Source organism: Nesoenas mayeri (assembly GCF_963082525.1).
Source record: "Nesoenas mayeri genome assembly, chromosome: 2".
Classification (NCBI taxonomy): Eukaryota; Metazoa; Chordata; class Aves; order Columbiformes; family Columbidae; genus Nesoenas; species Nesoenas mayeri.
This window is the reverse complement of record NC_137543.1, coordinates 9495919-9521994: the sequence shown is the minus strand read 5'-3', so window position 1 is coordinate 9521994 and position 26076 is coordinate 9495919. Positions and strand designations below refer to the sequence as shown.

General features: G+C 42.7%; 1 protein-coding gene across 3 annotated transcripts in view; it reads right to left on the bottom strand.

The window, feature by feature from the left end:
* The window catches only part of ST3GAL1 (ST3 beta-galactoside alpha-2,3-sialyltransferase 1), a 78509-nt gene that overhangs the window by 30610 nt on the left and 21823 nt on the right, over positions 1–26076 (bottom strand). The window contains exon 1 of one of the 3 annotated variants that reach the window (XM_080340364.1): positions 3296–3391. The exons of the other annotated variants lie outside the window; for them this stretch is intronic. The gene's annotated coding sequence lies outside the window, so the exon portion shown is untranslated. Of the gene's footprint in view, positions 1–3295; positions 3392–26076 lie in introns of those variants that run through there. 3 annotated transcript variants of the gene reach the window in all.

Here is a 26076-nt window from a genome sequence, read left to right as displayed (position 1 = left end):
TCCATTGTGATTATTTGTCTTCAATGTCTTCTCATTTGTTTGTTTTTTTTTTTCTTTCCCAGGATATATCATTTTTGTATTATAAACTCACAATCTGAAGAATGTCGCTGGTCCCTTGCCAGTTTAGTAATTAACAGACAAGGATAAAAACATGTCAGTTCAATGGACTAATATAAAGCAATTCTTAACACCTTCAGGAAGCATTTTTTGACAAATCCACCTACAAATGCAATGTATTCTCATTGCACTTGTTAGGTTATGCACTAAAAGCTCATCTACACACACACAAAGGGGCACAGAGAGACAAATAACCCCCAGTTCCAGCTGTTCCCAGACCCATCCCAGGAGCCACCAGCCCATCAAAGGCCCTTCTGCATCAGCCCAGAGGAGCACAGGGGCACAAAGGCAGATGGGAACCTGAAATAAAGACTCAGAAGAAGGTACACCCTGTCTAGGTCCCTGCCAGTCTCAACCCCAGGCATGAAACTCATCCAGATGAGTCAACACTAGAGCACCTTTGGGACCCATGGGTTGTTGCCTAGGGGCATGGGATGCATGGGATACAAGGGAAGAGCATTTGGGTATTGCACAAGATCTGTGTGGTCAGCCACACACTATTAGCAGAACTATTGAAAATAATAATGAAAAAATGTCAAGAAAAAAAAATCACAGCACTTCTTCTCATCCCTCCAAGTTAAAAATGTCCAATTATGGTATAATTTGACCCCTTTTTGATGCCTACTTTGCTACCAAGGAAGTATTTAATACCAGCACCACTTTGAGGAGATCTTTGTTAGCTTGCATTAGATGCCGGCGCTTTAGGATCCAGCTTTTACCTTCTGGACCATAACTCACATTAAAACCCTGGTATGAAATGCACTTCTCTAGTTTAATGCCTCCAGTGTTTTCCAGATGCAGTGCGTTGGGCAGAACAGCACAAAGGCAACAAGGAACAGCATCTCTGTACAGACATATTTCCAGCTTTCCATTCACTGCTTGAACAGTTCAAAGGTCCTGAATTCCTTTTAACTCAAAAAAACACGTACCAAACTGCCCTGGCAGAAGCTGAGGAAGGATAATGTGACCTGCTGAAGCTCTTTCATGACTGATGGTGGCCATCATACAAATCTTCTACAACACACAGTATTATACAGCTGGAAAATGAGTACTTCAAGGAGTAGAGATTTGCCACAATTCAACTTCAAGAGACTGTGCTGTGCTAGAAAGGTCTCGGTGGCAGAACTGCAAATGTCCATTTTCAGAAGCCCAGATCAGATCTCCCCCCCTTCAAAACATCCACAGATGAATTAGTTTCCCAGCTAAGCCACTGACAGCTATATTGTCCTAAAGCCTTTTGGCAACACAAACAATATGTCCTCAAGCATCCTTCATGCTGTTTTGGGACTTTCTTCCCATCAACACTCCTTGTGAGTAACTACTTGAGCAACCTCTGGTCTCAAAGCCTGGGCCTGAGAGAGGATGGAAGGTTAAATCTTGCTTTAATGCACCCACAAAGGCCCAGAACAGTCTTGGAAGATGTCATCCCAGGGCAGCAAAAAGCCTGTCCCTGGAAAAATATACATTCATTTCCTTCCCAGTTCTGTGCTTAAGCCTGGAGAGGAACAACGGAGGGGACTGTTTCACTGCAAACCACAGGCTTGTCTGCCCTGGCTCATCACTGGCTGCCTCCCACTGCCCAGAGCTGGCTGACATTTAGAAAGAAACACTTCATTGCTCTGACACTTTGCCAGAGACCTCTGAGCATGAGACTTTCGCTACGTGAGATAGATTGTGCAATTAGGAGACAGCCTGGCAGCCTGTCAGACTTAACACAGGGCACAAATGTGAATCTCCCTCAAGCAGATGATGTTGGGAGCTCAAGCAAGACCTCTGGTCCATCTCTGGCTCGAGGAGATCAGTCTCACCAAGCATTGAAAGCAACATGAGTGATGGAGACATGAGGAGATGCTGTACAGCTTGTTTATTGTGTGATTTCCCAAATGCCACTGGCCCCATGGCATTGGCTGGTAAAGGTGAGTCCCATCCTTCTCAGGCACCAAACGCCACCACAGGATGCCATTTTGGAAAAAGCACCAGCTGCCACATGCCTTTCCCCTTTTCCATCCATAACTTAATTAAAATCAGACTGAGCTTTGTTTCTCAGAGCTAACTTTCTCCTTACATCCTCACAGGGGTGACATGGGTGCTGCTGTTCTGTGTGCCCACAGCCATGGAAAAGCAGTCCTAAGTTTCATCTGCCATTTAATCAGGGAGAAAATGATCTGTAACTCTTCTGCCCCATCCCTGACTATGCTGCGAGGCATAAATCTGACTGCCACTGTTAAACAGGGTTGTAGCATCGAAGTCAGGCAAGCTGGTTGGCATATTGCTCTTGGATTTATTAAAATGCACACCTCCAGCAAATCCAACTAATCACACCAGCACTGCCTAGAAAACAAAACTATTCCAGAACATTTAAGCCATGAGAAAAAGTAGCTTTACGCAAATTTGAAGACAGCATCTACTCCACGCTTCTTGAATTTGGAGCCAGCTGTTGGGCAGCATTTCACCCATCAGAGTGAACAGAATAAAAACTGGAGGTGGTTTATGGAGTGTAACTGCACGGCATTTTAGGTGCCAGTGATCTGAAAAAAAATTACCTACTTGTGTCTTATCAGCGAGTAAGTTTTCTGGCAGGCTTGGGCTGGCTGGGTAGATAGGAGATCTCCCTGGTACTCTAACACAGCCTGCCCTGCCCACGTGCGTAACAGGCCTGTGCAGTCAGGTTAAGCAAACAGCTTTTTGTGCAAGATGAGTATAAGATTAACAGAAATTTGGGTGGGGAAGTTGCATTCTGTTGCCTCAAAATAAATCTTTATCTCAGCAGGCTTTATCAGGCACGTCGCTGAGTGGCCTGGAAATGAAAACACCCTCGCAATGCTTGAGGAAAGAGCCGGAGCTCTGGCTCAGAAGGGGTCATGAGTCTGCCCGTACCCTTGAGCACTGGGAGCTGCCATCCTGGCCTCCTCCCACCAGGGTGAAGATGTTTTATCCTCCACTGCTGCAGAGGCGTTTGCAGCAGCAAAAGCTTCCTCCTCCTTCGCATACCAAGAGTCAACTCCTGAAAGAAGTGTTTGTTCTAGAGAAATCGCAGTGTTAATATCCAGAATTAATTGTGTTGCCCTCCATGGGCTACAGTTCCTACTCATGTCTTCAGGTTAAGTGGGAAATTTTGCTTTGAATGGGGCTGGAAGTGCCATGAAAGATGATCTGGCTCCAAAATCTCTGCCCTCACCTGTCCATCCTGTCTGTGGCAGAAGTCATCTTAGGAGCTGAGCATGGAGAAGCGTGGATACTTCAACCGTCTCTCCTGTGGGGCTACAGGGCGATTTCACTCCACTCCTGGGCAGCACGTGCAGACAGAAACAGGTCTGGAACAGTTTGCTCTGACCAATGAAGCTTAAATCACCCTCTAAATGAAGAACCACACAGAAAAAAAGTGACAACCTGGGCTTAAGTCTTTGGTTTCCTGGTTGATCCCAAAGCTCTCCTTGATGAACCATCCAGACGGAGATCAGTGAGAAGCAGTGTCCCTCAGGGGTCCATACTGGGACCAGTACTGTTTAATATCTTCACCAACGACACAGTGGGTTTGAGTGAATGCTCAGCAAGTTTGAAGATGACACCAAGCTGAGTGGTGTGGTTGACATGCCTGATGAACAGGATGCCATCCAGAGGGACCTGGACAAGCTTGAGAAGTAGGCCCATGTGAACTTCATGAGGTTCAACAAGGCCAAGCACAGGGTCCTGCATCTGGTCTGGGGCAACTCCCAGATGTTGGGGATGAAGGGATTGAGAGCAGCCCTGCTGAGAAGGACTCGGGGTACTGGTGGATGAAAGACTGGACATGAGCTGACAATGTGCACTTGCAGCCCAGAAAGCCAATCATAGCCCGAGCTACATCAAAAGGAGTGTGGCTAGCAGGTCGAGGGAGGTGATTCTGCCCCTCTGCTCTGCTCTGGTGACACACCACCTAGAGTCCTACATCCAGCTCTGGAGCCCTCAGTACAGGAAAGACATGGACCTGTTGGAGAGGGGACAGAGGAAGCCACCAAGATGTTCAGAGGGCTGGGACAGCTCTGCTGTGAGGACAGGCTGAGAGAGTTGGGGTTGTTCAGCCTGGAGAAGGCTCTAGAGAGACCTTACTGGAGTTTTTCAGTACTTAAAAGGGGCCTACAAGGGGTAATGGTTTTGAAGTAAAAAAGGACAGATGTAGACTAGACGTAAGGAAGAAATTTTTTACAATAAGGATGGTGGCACAGGTTGCCCAGAGAGCAGGTAGATGCCACATCTCTGAAGACATTCAAGGCCAGACTGGATGGGGCTCTGAGCAACCTGATCTAGTTGAAGATGTCGCTACTCATTGCAAGGGGCTGGACTAGATAACCTTTGCAGGTCCCTTCTAACCCAAACTACTCTACGATTCTATGAATAAAAAGTGCTGATGCTGCAAATTCATTCCAGGTTCCACATCAAATTGACATATCCCTGATAAACACTGTGTGTCCTACTGCTGTCCCTTCATACAGCACCTGATCTTAAGCCTTGAGAGAAGAGTGAAACTGGGTTTGGTGTGAAGGGCAAGGTTATGGGGAACCCAACTCCTTCCTCCGGCAACACACCAGCTATGCAAGAACAACATTCACCTGGATATCACTTGGAAACACATGGATGACCGTGACTATGGAGATCAACTCACAATCAGTTTATTTCCAGTAGGAGCTATAACGTGAATAAGTCACTGTTTACACAACAGCTCTTCGTTTCTATAGCCAGGATTGGTACCATGCCAGGCTCAATGAAAAAGCCCACAGATAACATACCAAAACTTGCTGAGGTAAGCCTAGTCTTATCAAGGTTATTACCATGCCGAGAGTGCACTCAGCCACATCTGCAGACCATGAAGCAGCCACCCCTCACAAAGTGGTCCCTCAGTGTTTTCTTCATGGGATAAACTGTGAGAGGCCAGCGAAAAGGGTGATCAATTCAAACTTTATGGGCAGCTCCACTGCTGACTTGTTTATGGTTAATTTAAAAAAAAAATCTAGAAAATATGTAGTTTATGGTAATTAAAGGAGAGCAAATTATTTAGGAGTTCAAAATGGAAAAGCAATCAAATAAACAAACAAACAAACAAAAAGCAATCAATTAATCAATCAATCAATCAAACAACAGTCTCTATTTTCACCTCTGCTAGGAGAAGGGTGAAAAAAATTATCACTTCTTCTTTTTGGTTTTACTTCATATTAGGATGACCATGTGGGTTTTTTTTAAGTCTTGCAAATTCCCCCAAGACAGTAAGAATGCTGCCTTCCAGTAATCCAAATACAGAAAGACAAATTAATGGTGGCAAGAGCAGTATTAAAAATAGAGGCAAGCTGAAAGTATTGTAGAAGTGATTCCTGTACATGTATTAGTTTCAGTTTTTAGGATTACAGGTAAGGATATAGGATTATTTCAGATTATAGGACACTCTAAACTAAAGGTGGAACTCAAACACATTGACAGCAGGTGTTTTGCTAAACTGTCTGTGAGTACCCAGCTCAAAAATATTCACCAGTCTCTTTCTTGGTTAAAATTGCAGGGAAACGTATGTGACTATACATACAGTTGTTCACATGGAACAGACTTCAAAGAATACATTGTGAGTAACCCTGATTTCTGACATTAACAGAGTGATTAACACACTGCAGGGAACCTCATGGCATTATAATTCTAAATTCAGAGGAAGATTAGATGATAATGATAATATTGATGGTATTGACAATAATCCTCATAATCTCGGAAGCATATTTATGTGCTCATGTGAGCATCTCTGACTCTCTTCCCTGGGATTCCTGCCTTGAAGCGATACTGAGCAGTTGTTGGCACTGTGAGGTTGTTAACTCATGTTCACACTGATGGGCTTCTCGTTAAACCAACAGCGTTCGTCTTACAATCAATGACACCAACTGATACGGCTCTGCATTAAACATTTATTCATCAGGCAGACTGAAATCACTCTGGAGAAGGTTTAATGACACCACAGGGATTTTCTCCATCATTAACCTGGGATTTCCGTTTGGTCTTTCTTGTGCTATGAAGGTGTCAAAACTGCCCACAATTAAATTCAGAGGTGTTTAGCATCTATGCCTAATCTGGCCCTGACAGTCAGTGCAAGCTATGGAAAGTACAAAATAATACTTCGAGATTTCCATTTAAAATGTGCGCTTCTGGGGGGTTGGCAGCCACAGAAAGTTTATAAGGAGTCAATAAATAATACATTAAAAATTTATCACAGATATAAATAACACATTTGATAATTAATATACTGTGTTACACGCCAGAATTACAAAGCCATTAGGCAGCTAGTTTAATTGATTGACCATTTATACATCCCTAATAGGAGCACTTGACCTATTTGGATTCAAATGTACTATGTCCTCTCGCTCCCAGCCCAGGCATCATCCAGCTGCTGTGCATGTGGTGACAGTCCCATTCCCCCTTTTATTCTACATCTATGACAGTGTTGACAGACAGAAAAGACATGAATGATTGAGGCTGCCTTTTATCCAGGGGATTGCCAGACCTTAGGCTGTCTCTAGTATCTGATGCATAGAAGTAGCTGCCCAGAGCAGGCAATATGATTATGACACTTTGGTGCTCCATCGGTGGAAGCTTTGCTTGTGGTAGCCTGGGTACAGAAAAACCCCAGGATTTCAGTGAAGAAGAAATATTGTCTTTTTTTGTCCAGACTTTTAAAGTGTTTTTAGAAAAACAAAGATTAGCATACATCAGAGTGGCACAGAAAAGCCTTCCCATAATCCCAAATATGAAAATATGTCAAGAGCTGCGTGCAAAATGGATTTGCATACATCAGAGCTGCACATACAGCCGCTCGACTGGGCATCCTGAAGTGCATTAAAGATGTTAATACTGACTTATGTGGATGCTGATAATTGAATGCTGGAGAAACACACACAGACATGCACAAAACTATGGCATCTTTTCCACTTGTCTTACTTAGATGGTTAAAACATAAGAAGGGAGACTGCTAAGGTAGCCAGCAGTCCTTGAATATTGAAAGGCTTTCTTGTTCAAAGAGAAATTCAAAGTATCTCTTATCCATACGGAAATAATTAGCAGAGGAAGATTTAATTTATTTAGTATTAAAATTTTCAATTCTAAAATGGCATCAGACTATCATCGGTAGATTTTGTAAAAGCAGAAATTTTAATACAAGAAAGCAGTAATTAGTTCAATTTTGCCTTTTTTCTTTTTTTCCCTCTGCTGTGCTGCCAACCATGTCCTATCCAAAAATCATGCCATAGCAGGCCAGATGCTGGAAACATAAGCCTGGATTTACTCTTTTACCTATGTCAAAGAGTGGAAGAGGGAAGATCTCTGTCCTTGGGCTCTGCTTATTGAAGTAGGATAGGGAAGCCCCTGCTGATTAATTTCCAACATCTGCCCAGTTGGTTGTGCACTAGAAAACCAAGAACTTTTTCTCCTGCATCAACAAAAGATAATCACCAGTCCTTCATGGGCTGGTTTGGTGCTGCTCAGAAACCCCAGGTTCAGCCTTGAGGTCACTGTCCTTAAGTGACCATAACCATATTAACACCATGTCAGCACAAACTCCACAATGGAGCACCATCTAAAGCTAAATCCTGTCTTTGGGTACAAGATCACATCTCCCATTCAAACACCAAGAACAGGATCTGATGTTCATTGCAATATCCTTTCCCCATCTAAAACATCCCTCCATTTTTGATGGGACAGGGAAGCTTTTTCTTTCTGTTGCATTTTTGTGCATATTATTAATGCAATGAATGTGGGAACCTGTTCTCATTCTGATGAAAAGTTTCACGGTAACTTTTAAAACATCACTTACAAAAATGTCACCTCTTGCTCTAACATTAAAGCTCCTAGCAAGTTTTAATGGGCATCATATGAAAAACCAACAGTCTCCAGTGACTGCAGGCAGAAGAGCCCTGGGGCTTAGCGTTTTCTTTTAAATAAGTCACTAGTTTGTGTCAAAAAGTTTACTTTTCAAGTGGGAGCTACAGGATTTTTATTTGTGTGGCCTTGATTAAGCAAAGGAAAAAGAAAAGTCATTTCACCTTTAATTAAAACCTCTCAGGGATTTGCTGGGAAATGTGTACCAAGAAACTCTTGAAAATACGCAGTTCTGCTTGGCTTGGTTTTAAACAGGGCAAGATGAGTTTTTAATCTCTTTTATTATGTGTCTCTTGCTCAGAAAAAAAAAATAAAACAGAAGAAAAAAAGATGAATGCTGAAAAATAATGACTGCATCCGAAGGGAAGTCATTACAAATAGAACTTAAATGTTCCCAGAAGAGAACTGACCTGTGACTTCTTATGGAGGAGATGTAGCATCAGCTGAAGGGCATCACTGTTTTTAAGTTAGTCTAAAGAGGGACAAGAGTCCCCAGCCCCAGAATTGTCACACTCAGCTACAAGGGGTTGATCTAGCACATGGTAGATGTTTTCTCTGCAGTGTTCCCATCCTTAGGAAAACATAGCAGATACCAGGGGATCCTGTGCCCCAACAGATTTCCAGAGTGCTCCTAGATTTTTTGTGTAAAAGATGGATTTCCTAGTGACAGGCAGCACTGCTGCAGAGACATTTCCAAACTTGTAGCTGATGGAAATTATTCTCATTTTATAGCCTCCTGTATTTCTTACTTTTGAATTTCATTGACCCTTCTCTGATTTACATGCATGGCAGATTTGGTGCATCATTGATTTGTAGGAGAAACAGTGAGGGAAGCGTGGGAGACAGACGGTGATGGGGCTCACAGTGACAGCACATGGCACACGAAGGCAAAATGATCTTGCTTGAGTTTTACAAATATATGCAGTCATTGCTGTTCAGTGAGCTATGAGCCAGAAAGGCAGCTGAGGAGAGAACTGCTTACCCCTCACAGCCATTCAGTGAGGTGCAGCTCCTGGCTGACACCCGAAACTGAGACGATTTGGCTTTAATTCTGGACATTCTTTCACAGACTTGTAAGAGGCTCAGCTGGGTGAGGTGCTGAGAGGTTTCTTCCCATGCAAAGGCAGCAGCAATCAGCTACACAAAACTATTTTAATAGAAATTTGTCTAACAACTCCTTCTGAAAACAGCCAAGAGGAAATTCTCCTGTCTTTCCAAGCAATTTGTTATCATTAGAAGACCATCCCTGGCTTAGAAAACAGTCAACAAAGCCCTTCCCCAAACCTGCATTTGATTAACAGTCTTAAAGAAAGAAGTTGGAACAAGCACAGCCTTCAGATGAAACATTAAGCTGTGAACTTTTCAGCCCTAAACCAAAACCAAACTCTTTGGGAGCACTTCAGAGCATCACTGTGTAGTGACTGCAAGCAGCCACCTGCTGCTGAAGTTGCACCCTGGCTTGCACAGTGATGTAGAAGGATAAGAATCATAGAATTATTTATGCTGGAAAAGACCTTTAAGATTATTGAGTCCAATCACAAACCTAACACTGCCAAGTCCAGCACTGGAACATGTCCGTAAGAACCTCATCTACATATCTTTTAAACACCTCCAGGGCCGGTGACTCAACCACTTCCCTGGACAGCCTGTTCCAATCCTTGAAAACCTTTTCTGTGAAGAATTTTTTCCTAATATCCAATCTAAACCTCCCCTGGTGCACCTTGAGGCCATTTCCTCTCGTCCTATCACTTGTTACCCAGGAGAAGAGACCAACTCCCTCCATGCTACAACCTCCTTTCAGGTAGCTGTGGAGAGCGATAAGGTCTCCCCTCAGTCTCCATTTCTCCAGGCTGAACAGCCCCAGTTGAAATGTCCCCTTGCTTCCAGATACAGGCATCCTGGAGAACAGTTTCAGCCTGTGTTCCCAGCCCTTATGGGACATGACACTGTGCTAGGATATGATGGGAAAAATCCTGGGAAGCTGTGGGCCAGGGGTCCCTGTGAGGAAGACCATGTGGGCTGAGCAGACTGCACACAACCATATGCATGTGGCCCATAGAGACAGTGAGGGCTACACTGTACCTGGGAAGACTGATTTTGCTTTCATGTACATACAAAATGGTTAAAAAGTATTTTTACAATGTCTCTTCATCCTCAACTTTTGTATCCCAAGGTAGTGGAAGAAAGAGAAGGTACAAGGAAAGAGGATTTGCCTGGATTAGCTGGGAGCAGGAAGGGTCTGGGAGCAGGTTTATTGCCCTGTGACAGGGCTTACAGCTGGAATTAACCCTTATAGGGATCACCCTGCTGCACGTAAGAAGTGTGAGGGCCACACAATGACTTAGCCACTGTCTAAATTTCTGGTGGTCTGAACCAAAGCACCCTCCCACCATGATAAAAAGCCTCTTCTACAGCAAGGGCTGAAACAAATGACAGGGACATCACCTTTCTTCCTCTTCACAGCTTGTATTAGAATCATAGAACCATAGAATAGTTTGGGTTGGAAAGGACCTTCAAAGCTCATCCAGTGCAACCCCCTGCCATGAGCAGGGACATCCAGATCAGGTTGCTCAGAGCCCCATCCAGCCTGGTCTTGAATGTCTCCAGGGATGGGGCATCTACCACCTCTCTGGGCAACCTGGGCGAGTGTTTCACCACCCTCATCATAAAAAGTTTCTTCCTTATATATAGTCTGAATCTCCCCTCTTCTAGTTTAAAACCATTATCTCTTGTCCTAACACTGCAGCCTCTAGGGTGCTACTGGCACCCTGTCCAACTCATCCTCTGCAAAGCAGGGCTGAGGCTGCAAAGCATCCATGGGGTTAAACATGATATACAGCTCAACCTGCTCAACACGTGCAGGATAAAAAAGGGCATTGCTTTCAAAAACATCTTTACAAAACCATGAAGGTGAGCTGCATGTTTGGTCACCAGGCTCTGTGGCAACATCACAGCAGATGAAAGGTATGAAGAAGTTTTTGCAGCCTCACCAGTGGTACCAGGGAGGAACAAAGCCTCTTTACTGCCCAAATGCCCATCAGCAACATTCTTCTGCATGCAGGTGAGGTTTCTGTGGGCAACACCTACCCGAAACCCAGACAATACAGCTTTGTGACAGCACACATCACATTGTGTGTACGTGTTCTCCCATTTCCAGGCCATCTAACCCTGATATGTAAATCCTATGATTCGACAGGTGTTGCACATTACTTCAAGTTAGCCAGACGTCTTTAAAAGACTGTAGAAATACCAAGCTATTTAAGAAAAGAAAATAGAGATGTCTTCCTGATGACCAAGTGAAAAAAAAAAAAGAAAAAAAAAAGAAAAAATCATAATAGTCCTAGACAAAAAGAAATTTTAAAATATCCCTGGAAATGCTAGACTTGAAGTGACAAAATCCGGGTGGCATTTGTGGCTGAATAAAGACAAACAAGTAATGGCCAAAGCACTCACTGCTTTCATTTGGGAGTTTCCTGAGATGCTGTGCATCCACCACTTACTGGTTTCCACAATTTTAGCCACTCAACACCCCTAAGAACCTGAAGCAGAATCCCTCGGGGATTCTGAGAAACCCTCAATTTACCTGTTTTCAGTCACATCCAGTTTTGGTCTGACAGCATCTCTTCCCACGCTCATACAAAGACATTGCACACACCCCAGGTGAAACAGGCCTTCATTACCCATTTTTTAGGCACAAAAAATGACTTATCATCTCTGTTTTCATTTCCTGGCATTTCCTGGTTTGCTGTGGGAGGATTAACCTGGGGCAAAACCCTTAGAGGGGTAGGTGGCACACAATGAGCCGGTTATTCAACTCCCATGACAGCTCTTCACCTCAAGCCTTTTTTTTCCGTGATCTCTCAAACACCACCATGCACAACACGTGCAGCTGCCACTCTGTTTTATAGACAGGGAAGGTGTGAACGAGCCTGTGGTCATTCATCTTATTCTCATCATTACAGAGTTCAAGGCAAAAATGTAACATTCATCCCCAGCTCCCAACTGTGCTCCTGACTCTGCTACTTCTTTTTCCCACTGCTGCTCAGCATTTTGAAGGTAAATCATTAGAACTGGGAAGCTGGAGCAGTAAGAGAAATGTTACTTTGCCTTCTGCAGCCCCCTTCATGCCTCCGACCCACAGCTCTTTCAGGGCTGTGTTTCAGCCTGGGTCCTCCAAGCACTTGTTAGACAGCGGTCCCTGGGAGGGGTAAAAAATTAGTTTAAGATGGAGCTGGCTGCTGTTCCCATCAGTCTTTCCCAAGCCTGATGCCATCCTCAGCAAACTTTCTGGCATAACGGGCCACAGCCAGACTGAAGAAGAAGCCCAAGCCATGCAAGGGTTACTGATAAGGGCAAATTAGTTTGCAAATGCATAACTAGCTATCTTAACAGCAAGAAAGTAATAGAATGCTTGAAGTATAAAGATGTATTTTAAGGCTTCTTTGGTCCAGTTCACAACCCTATGCATGTTTGTGAGGACTCAAGTTGCTTCTTATTTACATTACATTTATCATACAGGAACCACTGCATCCCATGGGCACCACTGGCAGTGCATGACCCATGCACACAGTGGGTACCCCTCTGTCATTATCAATGAGATTTTGAGGATCCACTGGAGAACCTGTGCCCCTCACTGCCCCCCACTGCATTGGGACTTTAAACCCTATTGCCTCTTCCAAAAGCATTTTGGAATGCTTCCAAAAAGCATTTTGCAATGGCTAAAACAGCTCCTGCTACAGAGCTTTCCTATTCCCACCTGCCTTCACCGAGCCCAACAGAGCTGCTAATTTGATTTACTGCCCCCTGTCCCCCATATGACAATCCCCATCTATACAGACCCTGGAGTTAAGGGGTCATGTGTTGCTTTTTATAACTTCACCACCAACTCAGTTTTTAAGAGCCTTTTCTTCCGCTGTTCTGGACAAGATTAGCCAGTGCAACGTGATGGGTTGCTATGGTAGTACTGGGCAAAAAAAGTCATTTCTTTTTCTTAAAAAAAATATAAAAATCAATAATTGGTATTACTGTGTAAGGTCCCTGACATTAATTATAAATAAATGTTAGATCTACTAAAATAAGAGACTGAATTTACGGCAGCAGGCCGCAAGCTGCTGCTGAATTCTGTGCGGCTGCCACAATACAGATACAAAATATAAAAAGTATTGAGGACTGCAGTTTGCATTTTATCGCCCAGGAAAATGAATGTGTAAATAGCAATAAAATGCACAATTATTTAGCACAAAGCCAAAAGACTCTGCAGCATTTATAGGCTGATGGATGGCTTGCCTGCCTGCTCTAATTTACCATAAAACAAGGAAGACAAGGACGCGGGAAAATAAACAATGACTCCTGTCAATATGATTAGCTGTGAGACGCCAGGTGAGAGCAGCTGGTCTCTGAAGAGGGTAACACTGCACCACTTCAGCTGGCTTTTGCTTTGGTAATTCAACCCGGATTGCCATGCTGCTTGGCAAAGGCAGCATCCTGGGAGCGGAGTGGGGAGGCAGGGATTGCTGCTCCCAGGGTCTGTGTGCGCCCCATCCCTGGTGCCTCCAGCAGAAGGATGGAGCAGCCAAGGAGGTTGAGAGCTTTGGGGAGGTGAGGGCTTAATGAGTGGGTTATTAGGCAGCCTTGCAACAGATTGGTTTCTGGAAAAGAAAAAAGCTTGCTGGCACAGTGATCAAGCGTCAGGGGCATCACCCGTGACACGATGAGAGGTGGGGAGAGCCTATAAAAGATTGAGGAAAAATATGTAAAAGTCCTTCGATGTCATCAGTTAAAAAGCAAGGACGGGAAGCAGGGAAGCATTTGAAAGACTTTATGGGATAAAGTAAACTGCAGATAGAGAGAGCATTACCAGCTGGCTCACTGGCTGTGATCCAGCGACATGCGGGCGATGCCTGCAAAGGAGCCAGTGTCCCAGGCTGGGTCCTGGCAGCAGAAGCTGAGCCCCCAAGCAGCCACTGCAGTTATCTACTGCCTCCACCTCCATCTAGGACACACCATGCTATTGCCACCCACCTTACGTAAGAGTTTTTTGAATGTGACACGGGTACATATTATCAGCTCAAGGTTTTTGTTTGTTTGTTTTCTGTATCTCCATGTAGGCGTACGAGCCCAAATTTTATACACTGCCTTTACTTGGGGAAGGGAAGCCATATGCACCATCTACTTGCACTTGTACAACCCCTTTTATGTCACTGAGGTTGCTGTGCCAGAATCTGGCACTTGGTGTGATATTACGCTCAGGTTCCTTATGCAGACAGCAGTGCTCCTGCAAAGGGTAATTAATGTAAGTCACCTGAAGGTGATGGAGCCAGTGAACAGAAGTAGATTAGCTCTTGGGTCACAACCCATGAACATCTGGGACATGAGCCAGGACGTGCAGCTCCAGCCCGGTGCTGGGATGCATGTCTCGATCTCACACTTTCAACTCACAGTTGTAATTTAGAAGTTAAACTCCTCCATTGAGCAACCATGAAACAGGGAAACCCTTGCCTAGGCTCATAATTTAGACACCAAAAATAAGTGCCTAAAGAGAGGCAGTGTGAATAACCCAGAGTGCAGGAAGAAGGATACATCAGCTGAAAACAAACAGGTTTTTTCACTGTTGGCCTTGTCAGTGTATTTTGAGCTTGCTCCAAGTTCACAAAAAGCTGGCTGAGTCTTCCAAATGATTTCCAACAGCTGTTTTATAGACAGTCTTTTTTAAAAAAAAAAAAAAATTCAGGATGAATCTTAAGAATGTTCCTGTTTATAATAGTGGATATTACATGCAGGACACCTCCTGTATTCAATGAAAACAGGACAAAAAAAATACACCACCTATCCAAATCTACTTCATTCCCTTCAATGAGAACTCCAGATGCAGATTCTTCAAGAAGGATCTTAATCTAGCTAGAGCAAGGGTCCTGTGAAGAATTCCTGAGGTGGCTTGTCAGATCAGGTTCAAAGCCAACATAAAAGCTTCTAGTAACATGTTCCAGCATATGTCATCAGTTACCAAGCTGCAATGTAGAATGAGAATGCTAAATATGTTCTGCCTTTCCCCACATATTTCTCTTTATAAGGGGAAAAAAAATCACTAATCATCAGTATGACTGTCTACTTGGATTAGAAAGCAGATAATAAATAGTACATCCGTCTTTTAGTTATTAACGTAACTAAGCTTATTGCGTAATATCTGCTTATTTTTGGAAAGCAGCACTTTCTACCTGTCTCAACAGCACATTACTGAGTTAGAATCATAGTCATAGAATCAGACTTGGCAAGACGTGCAGGAGCTTTTAAGTGAATAAAATCATTTATTCAGATTGAACTCAATTGTCAAATATTTTGTTTCAAAAGTTGGGATCACCAATTATAAACTTATTGAAAGAAAAAGTCCCCTTGACTTAACAGGTGCCTCATCATGGTTCTGTTGACCAGCTTTCCTGTAGCTCCCATTTCATCTGGCTGTGTCTGATGCTTCCTGTTTATTTATTTCACAAATTATCACAAATACAATTTTGCTCAAGGGGACTCCTCTGCCAGATCACACATTCTGCAGTGCAGAGATTATATATCGCACCTTCCTTTGCTCCTATTGCTCCAAACCTGGGCTTAGACTGTCAGAAAATGGTCATCCTGCACCCTGGTTCTGCTCCCTAGAGCTGGAGATTGATCCTGGACCATGCAGCAGATGAACCCCCCCAGAATACCCTGATTGGGTTTGGGCCCCAGAACATCTAATCTCTGCAGCATCACCAGATCTGCAACAGCTGAGGACTTCCTGCAATGTTTTGCTGGCTTCTCGCTGCTGGTTCTCAATAACTGGATAGACTGGTGATATAGTCTGAATAGCCGGTCCCACTGTGCCTGTCATCCAGTGTTTATCTTCCTTAATTTAGTTCTCATAAAAAGCCCAAATGCTGGTCTTGGGATAATAAATCAGCATTTCTGAATTTATTCTTGCTTCCATGCAGCGCTATCAGTCACATCCAATATATATTTTATAGTGCTTCCCTTTGACTTAACCTTATCATTGTATAAAGTATAGTGTTGGGGGGAGAACAACAGCAGCATGTCTCTGAATATGAACAATCACAAGATTTTAGAGTTTAGGCTGCTATGCTGGATCTGTATCTCTGAATGGAGTTTTCAAGTTTTTATGAAGACGACAAAGCCTTGGGATGCCTTAGCCCTCTTGCACTCATAACCCTGGTAGAAGGAAAAAGACCAAACCCATTAACCTTTCTGACTCTGCTTGGTTTAGTTTTGTCCTAGCAAGGGAAAGTCAACACTGCAGGAATACATTAGCACAACAAATAAGGCACTAGTTGGCAATTTGAGTGGCTCCTAATGTCCCTCCACAAAAGTGCAATGTCCTGTCACTGTGACAAGCCAGGCACCAGATGCCTTTATTTTTAACTGTGCTGAAGAGATATGGGTCTCATCGCAGGCTCTGCCCAAAGGCAAGACTGGTCACAGTCCTTCCTCAAGCAACTACTGCTCTGAGATGTCCTTTTCCTGCATGCTGAAAAATGTTTCTAGTTCATAAATTCATGGACTGGATTCAAATGTCTCCCAGAAGCTCTTTCAGCCACAGCCACAAATATGGTTTCACTCTTCAAATGTTGCACTGGCAGCAAAATCAAAGCTTCACCACTGCTTGGCTGTTCCAGTTTGGAAAGAAATCTTTTGGCTACAATTTCTCCAGTCAACCTAATTCCCACTAGCCATCAACTGGTCTGCTTAGATGAAGGCAATAGTCTGAATACTTATTCTACAGAGAAGTAACCCCTTGATTTTGGTGCTCTTGTGAGCTTTTCCTCAAAGGTGAATTTCTCTATGTGAATCATTTAGACAGAACCATTCTCTCTCCTGGCTTGCTATTGAACTGTCTAGGAGACAGCATTTAAATTCAAGAAGGCAAAACAATAGTATTGACTGTCCTTTGTCCGGGTTTATTTAATTCTGTAAAGCAAACAGTTTGTGTGAAATGCACTCCCGGTAATAAAATCGTATTGCACATTTGCTTATAGAGGGTCACCAGGGAGAGCCAATGCGCCTGTACTCAGCAATAAATGTTTGATTCCGTGTTGCACAACAATTATTCAAAATAAGAAGGACTATTGGATCCAAGACTGCTGCCCTTTAGGTCTCAGCCTGTCAAGTTGCATTGCTCTGTACTTTTTATCCAAGCGGATTTCATCTCCACACTCCTATTGCTGGGTGATATTCAAGTCTTTAAGTCCAAGTTGCACTGAGAGTGGAAAACAACATTTGACCACCAGCCTGCCCTTTCTTTGTTAAAATGCAACTTTGATTTTTTTTTTTTTAATTAATATTACTATTTATCAATAAGCTATAGTGTATTCAAGCAGTAAATTTTAAAATGTATGGATGGTTTATTCTGAGAGGACAGAGAAATACAGAGATTTCGATATAATGACTCCTAAAACTGTTTCATCCCTAGCTTTAAAAATGTCATAGCTTTAGTCATCAAGGGGAAGTTATGTTGCTATCATATTTATTTTCTCTGGTTTTTGGTTTGTGTTTTTTTTTTTTTGTATATACCTTGGAAATTTATCAGGAATCTGGTATTATCCTGTCTTCAAAAATTTAATAGAGAGTCATTAACATATTTTACACATACATCCCTCTATAGATACTTTCTTGACATTTATTACCCATCTAGCCTTGCGCTTCATAGACTTTTACATATTGCTCAGTGAAGAGAAATATCAAGCAATTCCACAGAGCTTACACGCACGCACAGATGTGTGCCATTTCCCCTTAAAGTAAGATTTAATCAAGGCAGTGCCACCTCAACCCTGACCAGATGATCAGCCAGCGCAGATCTGAGTAATATCTTGGAAAGTCTGAGCCTACAGACAATTACAGACCACTTAATCACAAAATTTAATCAAGATAATAATTAGGCACCACATCCTGTTTAATGCATGAGGATGTGAGCCTTCCAGCTCCCGCTGCCAGATTGGAACTGAACACAGAACTGGAAGAAAGAATCAGCAAAGTCAACAGACTATATCTTTGATGACAGGGGAAAAAGCAAACTCAAATGCTTACCAAATCCTTAAGAATTCCTCCAGCATTTTGTGACAGTCAAAAACCCAAATCGACAAGATTCTTCCAAAGATTTGTTACTTCACAAGACCAACTTATTACTTTTTACTTGACCAGGCTTGAGAGATAAAGCTCAGGGCCCTGGCGCAGTAGATGCTCTACTGATGCTTTGTAAGCACTTTTTTCTTAGATAAACCTTGCCCTGCAGAATGGACAAGGGTGGAAAGGAAAAGCACTATTAAGAGACTTTTTCAAGGTCAAAATGAAGAATATAAATCTGTCAGTCCTCTTATCCAGGATAATACACTCTGTCTGTTGGGTGGGGGTTGTAGGTCTAAGCAAGGAGTTAACAGACTCTACAGTTAATACATTTTTTTTTTCAAGTACTTCATATTTACTATAAGCTAAGAAAAGTCACTTTCTGGGATAGATGCTATTAAGAGAATTTTTCCATATTTTCTTCTGACTTCAAAGTACCATGTGGGTCTCCTTGTTAGGGCTGAGTGACATCCACACATCACTGAGCAGGAGAAATAGTGGCAGCAGCAATGCATTTGTAAACATTAAAAAGCCCAGAAACATGATGCCTTGGAAGAAAGAGCAGAGGGGAAAATGGACTCAATGACCCAGTAGGTCACTTCCATTTCTAAATTCTACAAACCATCTGGGCTAAAATTAGGATGAGTAGACTATTTTTTTCTTTAAACCAGAGCTATGTTATAGGTTGATAGGGTCACAAGTAATTAGAGGGTCACAAGTGACTATACAAACTCCATCTGTACAGAGGGAATGGGTCTGGGACAGAGTGCTAAACACTGCCTTGTCCTCAGGGCAAGGATGGGCATATTTTAAATATCCATTGGACATCTTCATCCATGTTAAAGATTATGTTAGTCACAGTGGTTGGAAATCATGTGCCAAGTCATTTTAAACAACAATATTAGCTACGTGCTCCCTATTCTTCTGTCTACACATGGTTTGCTGTGAAAGGAAAAGGCGCAGAAATACCTACAAAAGGTGCATACCTTCATCGCACCCAGACTCCACCTCTCCCCCTGTGGCCAGTTTGCACCAGCTGGGGATACTGGCTAGTATTTTAAATTCAAACTCTACCGACTGTCGGGGAAGTCAAATCCTTTCTTTAGACATATGACGGAGAGGAGAGGGGGGGGAAAGGGAAAGGGAAAGGGAAAGGGAAAGCGAAAGGGAAAGGGAGAGGGAGTGGGGAAGGGAAGGGAAGGGAAGGGAAGGGAAGGGAAGGGAAGGGAAGAGAAGAGAAGAGAAGAGAAGAGAAGAGAAGAGAAGAGAAGAGAAGAGAAGAGAAGAGGAGAGAAGAGAAGAGAAGAGAAGAGAAGAGAAGAGAAGAGAAGAGAAGAAGAAAAAAAGAAAAGAAAGAAAGAAAAAAGAAAAAAAAGAAAAAAGAAAAGAAAGAAAAGAAAAAAAAGAAAAGAAAAGAAAAGAAAAGAAAAGAAAAGAAAAGAAAAGAAAAGAAAAGAAAAGAAAAGAAAAGAAAAGAAAAGAAAAGAAAAGAAAAGAAAAGAAAAGAAAAGAAAAGAGAAAAGGAGCTGAATGATGGTAACATTTCAATTTTCAGAGTTGCTGTTAGCTGCAATGAATCCCTTTTGTAAATTTAGTGTCTTGAACTGCAAATACTTATCAAGAGTTTTATTATCAGCCATTGTGGGCTTGTGAACAAGAATTCTCACTGTATTTTAATGGCTGCTGGCCATATCCATCAAAAAGGGGACTCTAGCAGACATACAGTTATCATTGTTCAAATTTTAATGAATATATGGCATTCCCATTCATTATTTAAGTGACATTCAGATGCAGTTTCCATCAAAGCTGCCTCTTCATAAATGTTATTAGCTACAAATGTGCCTTTAATAAAATATTACACTGTGAAAAAATAAAGTGTTGTACTGATAATCAAAGGAAAATAAATGGAAGGCACTGAAATCCACAGTGATACAGTCTGAACTCCTTATTCACTCAAAAACCTCTTTGATTTTAATGGGCAATTTCTCAGAGCTCAGCATAGGAACGCAGGGTCAGGCCCATCAGATACACACAAAAACACAAGAAACACCTTCTCCAAACTCTTGTGGCTCACACACTGTCTGCTACCCAATTACTTGAGTCAGAGCGGGTCTATCTGTGGTCAGTTTGACCACAACTCAATAATACTGTCTGCAAATTCAATATACATGGCTCTCTGGACAGCTTTACATTCATTATCCAACAGTTTGGATCGCGCACTTTGGAAAACGATCTGTAAATTAGTGTTGGGGCTGTTGAGTGAAGTTCAATGCGGTTAAGGCTCTGCTTTTCTCATGGGTGCTTGTATTTTTTGATAAACTTGTGTGCTGAGGTATCTCAAGTTAGGCACTCAGAACCGAAACATCTTAAATCTAATCAGGTTGTAAATGCTGGCCCCAGACTGCTTGCCATCTAAGCCAGAAAGCAGCTATTTATTTTCTCTAAATTAATCCCAGCTCAGCAAGACACTTAAACACACATCTAACTTTATAAAGACAGAGTGGGTTTCCCACTCACTTAAATAATGCAGATGCAAATGCTCTGCTGAATCAGGTCTATAAAAACCCAATAGCAGTCAGTAATAAATACCGTGACATACAGGAGCAACCTCTGCTCCACAGCCAGGAGGTTGGAGCACATTGGTGTGATCCATAATACCGTGTCCCCACTGGTCCCCTGGGATCCTCCCCATTCCCTGCATCCTGCTCTGTTCCCCAGGGCAAGAGCCACATGCACTCCTCTGTCTGAGAATAAGATGTGTCTCTATATAGAAGGCATCTATTATGCAAGACTTATCTTGGGCTTTCCTGCCCCGCTCTTCTAACCGTGCATTTGAGATGACAACACTGTCACTGCCTAGGCTGGGTGTCTGAAGCAGGAGGGGCAGAAGCAGAAGTGGTTTATCTGCCACAGCAGAAGGCTTTTCTTCTGCAACAACTTCGTATTAAATTGGCTTTACTTCTACCAGGATAAATGAGCAGATGATGGTGAAACCTGTCCCTGCTAAAACTGTTCAGCTCTGATAGACTCTGAACCAGGAAAGGGTAAGAGAGACAAGAAGAGACTAAAAAGGATGCCTGAGTGCAAACTTATACATCTAAACCCTTCTGATTAGCAGCCCTTTTGCCACACTGGTACCTGAACTCTGCAGAGACTTTGTCTTAAACGAAAAAACATAATAATACCAGTAATAATAACAACAAAGACAACAGTAGCAACAGTAGTAGTAGTAGTAGTAGTAGTAGCAGCAGTAGCAGTAATAATGTTCCCAGAGGTATCTGGGAGGCATCCTCTTCACTGCTGCTCCTTCGGTAGAGTTAAAATGCTCTCCAAATCACACATTCATAGGCAAGGTAGTACCTCAGTGCCTTGCTAGATTTAAAAATGAAAATTAAAGCATTATTACGAGCTAAAAGTCAGGCACATACACAGCCAACTGGCTGGCAATGACTCCACCTGGAACAAAGAGATCCCAAAATAAACTTTTTTAATGAGCAGGATGGCAAAAAGCCAAGCAGAAGATGCAGAGGATACCTCATTAAAGAAATTGATAAGCCTAAGTCAGGTCAATCTGTTTAAGTAACTCGATGGCTTCAGTCAGATAGGAATAGATCTGTTTAATTTGCCTTCAGAAAAGCAGCAGCACAGTGGGAGCGGAGGAGGAGACCTCGTAGGGAGCCATAAGCTTTCCATAAGAGTTGGTAATCACACGGGAAGTTGCATCTGTGGTTACTCCCTTGGAAGAGAGACAGCTCACACAAGACGATCTGAAAGAGTTGTAGTGGTGAGAGCAGCAGCACACGAGGAGCAGATCTGTATTGGGTGGCAAGTTAATATCATAGGATATTCCCTACAGAGCCACGGCCCATAGTGGGAACACAGAGCCGACCAAAAGAACTGATCTGGCAAATGCAAAAAATGAAATTTAAGGTCCGAGCCAAAATCTGATTTCTTTTTACACCTTTGCAGCTGTAGCAGAACTTCAGAAGGAACAAGCCAGCTGATTTTCTGCTGGAACAAAAATCTCAGAATACAGTTCTCATTTTAAAAGTCAAGCCTGGGGGTCCCAAATGGGAAAATAAACTCTTGCAATTCGAAAAGACTGTTCTGTGAACTAAACAGCACTGCTTGGCCTCTGTAAGGATGTCCACTCTGCTTTCGCTTGCCCGTACTGACGGCGGGGTTATCACTTCAGGATTTCCGTAAGGCAGAGAACAGCACAGACACCAGTGTGCTGGAAACCGCCAGCAGCCAAACAGCATCTTGCTAATGATTGCTGCTTACAGGGCATCATATCAGCAGTAATTAGCAAACCACTGCTAGGCTCAGAGACCTCATTTGCAGGTATCCTGGTGACCCCACTGATATGACTTTGGGGCTTATTTCATCACTGAGCAGAAAAATAATGTCTTTAAGTAATTGCATGGCTTGGTAATAGGTAAATAAGGACTTAACTTCAAAAAAATAAAATAAACCTAACATTGGTTTTATTGGCCAGATCTCAGCAGCAACCCAACAGGAGGTTTTGTCATGCTCAGACTTAATCTACCTTTTAGAGATGATGTGTAATAAATTATCATAATGATTAAGAGCCAAACAGAGCACAAATGGAGTCCCTGTCACCCAAGCTTCAAGCAAACATTAAGCTTTATAATGTATGAGTGTACACAGTAATGAATAAGTATGTCTCTCATAGGCTTTTGTTCCTTGCGGGCATACTCTGAGGGGTTTGCTGCATGTCAGCAGCCCCAGCCATTAAATACCCTTCTGTCAGGCCTCAGGAATCATGAAATTTTAAATTCTTTGAAGAGACCTTCTGGTCTCAGCAGTGGAAATCACACCTCAAAGCTTCTCCTGATAATAGGAAAGTTAGAAGGCAAAATATGAAGAGATTGACACATTCCTACCCAACCTGCAAAGGGGGTGTTTTGGTGAAACACCATTAAGATAACCACGACAACACCGTTAATCTTATCAACAAAGAAACCAACCACAGGACTAAAACCTGTGGCTTCAATGTTAAAGTTAAACCCATTTCTCTGGGATGAAGTAGATTATTTTTACCCTGGGAAAAGGCACTACATCCTGATTGAAGGCTCGCTTGATTTTCCTAAGGCACGTGCTTTACCAGGGATGTGAGGATCCCAGGGGTTCAAGCTTCTTGCTGCACTGACACTACCTGCCCTACTCATGAAATAGAATCATGGAATTACAGAATGGTTTGGGTTGGAAGGGACCTTAAATATCACTAATCCAACCTCCCTGCCACCGGCAGGGATACCTTCTACTAGATTAGGTCTCTCAAAGCCAAATCCAACCTGGTCTTGAGCACATAACAAGGATGCCTCAATACCCCACTGCACCCACAAAAGCTGTTCCCTTTAGGATGAAAGGAGGCAAGCCCAGGAGATATACAGGTTGGAGCGATGAGGATATTTTAGCCAAGATTTTGGCTGGATGATTACTATAGACCATTAAGCTGTTCTCTTCTGGCTGGATTTATTGTTGACTCAACAAAGGAAAGCACAGAGGGCTGAGTACCTGCCAAGTGAGTGCAGAGGAGTTGTGCCAAATGGGAAAAAAAAATAAGCCAGTGTAGAATCAGAAGGAAGTCACAAACACTTGTTTTATCGTGTACCTGCAAAATTGAAGCTAACTTTGCTTTTCTCTCAATGGAAAACCTGCAAATGCAGAGCCTTGGGAAAAAACCACCACCCTGCTCTCTGAATACTTAAAGTAGATTTTTAAAAATCCCATCTCCAACTTCACTTCCTGAAGTTGGGCATATTTTGATTCACCTTCTCCTGGCAACCTGCAGTTCCCCTTCTAGGGGATATAAGTTATAAAGCAATGAGGAAGGGAAAAAGCAAACCTGGCCAACGCTCACGTCTCCAAGTCAGTCAGCCCAGATCAGGTGGATGCAGCAAGAATCACTTGGGTCTCAAGAACAGCGAGAGATGGGTGATCTGGATCTGCAGGGAGCCTGGGTTAGTCAAATGACTTTTTCAGGGCTTTGTGCCAGAACGAAGCAGAATGAAACAGAGATAATCCGCTGAAAGAATGCCCCATACAGCAAGGGAACAGCCAGATGCTTCCTGTGCATGAGATTTCAGGGCAGCATAAGATACTTATCAGGACACAGGTTCAGCATGGTCAGCAGCAGCAGCTCAGAGGTCAGAGGGGAAAAAAAAGGTTAAAAGAAAAAGAATCTGACAATGAAAAAGCAGAACTATGGGGTAAGTGGTTTGTGCTAGGAAGTTGTCACTCGCTGACATCTGGCACTGAGAAACAACAGTGGTTAAAGTACCAGAGACTCATCCCTGTGCAAAGCTGCAGGTGGGCAGATTGTCATTTGAGGGACTGTGCAAAACTAGATATTCATGAATGGTTCAGCACAAACCTTAAAAATAAGGAAAGCATCACTGTGAAGCAGACTTAGCATTCCTAGCAACCTGATATGCAACTTTTTATTTAGAAGCTCATAATATTAAAAAAAACCAAAACAAAACAACAGCCTGCTAAAATGACATACAGGAGAGGTTGGGAGGTTGGTTGGTTTGTTTTTCTGGGAGTATCCGTATTTTGAAAGTCTAAGAATCACGCATCACTGTCATTTTAGACCTCAAAAGAATTGCCCACAACTTACTGGTGTTTTGCTGTTTGGTTGGGTTATTTTGTTTGTTCGTTTCATTTGGTTTTTTGTTTTGTTTTGTTTTGTTTTTACATAGTTCCTTAACTGTCCCAAAATAGGTAATTAAGAAAATAGTGCCTCTAGCAGGCATTTGGGCTTTCTGTGGTCAGACTTTCCAGTTACATCATGTGCTCTTTAACAACATCTTTTCCTGCCTCCAAGTATTTCAGTGTCTCCAAGGATTTTAGACCACATCATATCTAAGGCTATAGCTGTCTGGCTAGTCACAAATACTGAAAATATTATGAGTTGAACATAGAGAGAGACACAGAGCAGAGTGCCGGCTGGCTGAGGTGTGATGCAGAATTGCAATCTGAAATCTTCTCAACAAGAATCATGTTTTCACATCCCACAGCTGCATTTGCAAAGCAGTGGTCCTTTTAGAGAATGAGCAATATTTTTAGCTTTATTCTTTTACATATTTAGTTATTGGCAGAGAACAGAAATTATGTTTCTCTACTTAAGAAATTTCACTTCTGCATCCCCTCATCCCTTCCTGAGAAAAGCCAACAAAAGCACATTTTTGCAATGACAGTTAACACATGTAAGGGCAATAGGCTATCAAATTAAAGGCAAAAGTGTTATAATATCAGTGATGCCTTGCATATACAGCAGAGCTATCTTACTGAAAAAAAAGGTCATGAATCCTCTGCTACACAACATCAGACAAAAGCTTCTGAGTGGTGTGAACAAAGGGAAATTACCATGGAAATTACAAGCGATCAGACATTCATGCAGGAGAAATTCCTTCCCCAGGTTTCAGAAGAATACCAACAGAAAGTTGTGAGAGGCTCTTTAAGATAAGAAAAGCCATCTTCTCCTCAACCCTTAGAGACAGCAATACAGCCCAAAGAATATCAGAAACCCAGTTTTTCTGGTTTACTCAAATCTGTAGCGCAGCGGCAAGTCTCAGGGTCAACTAGACTTTGACAAAGCAGCAACGACTCACTGAAACTTAAATGTTGTTATTCTTTCATTTCAGAAAAAAACCTGCAAACTTTTGCCCTGTGGCAGAGTGCTGACAGCATCTTTTCAAACAGAGGACAAGATCAAGTATTAAATACTCAAAGAAGTTGCTTACTCACGTGGAAAACAAACACTTTGCAAAAGGCTTCACCCATTGCATGTGTGGGCACCTGGGATCAGGTCAGTCTGGACCTCTTGTCTATGGGAGGGTACAAAGCGGGCATCATGTAGTGGGAAAGCACCATCTGGGTTAGTTTTCAGCTAAGCCATGCATCTTACCATGAGTGACTATTGGAGGTTTGACTTTTTATATG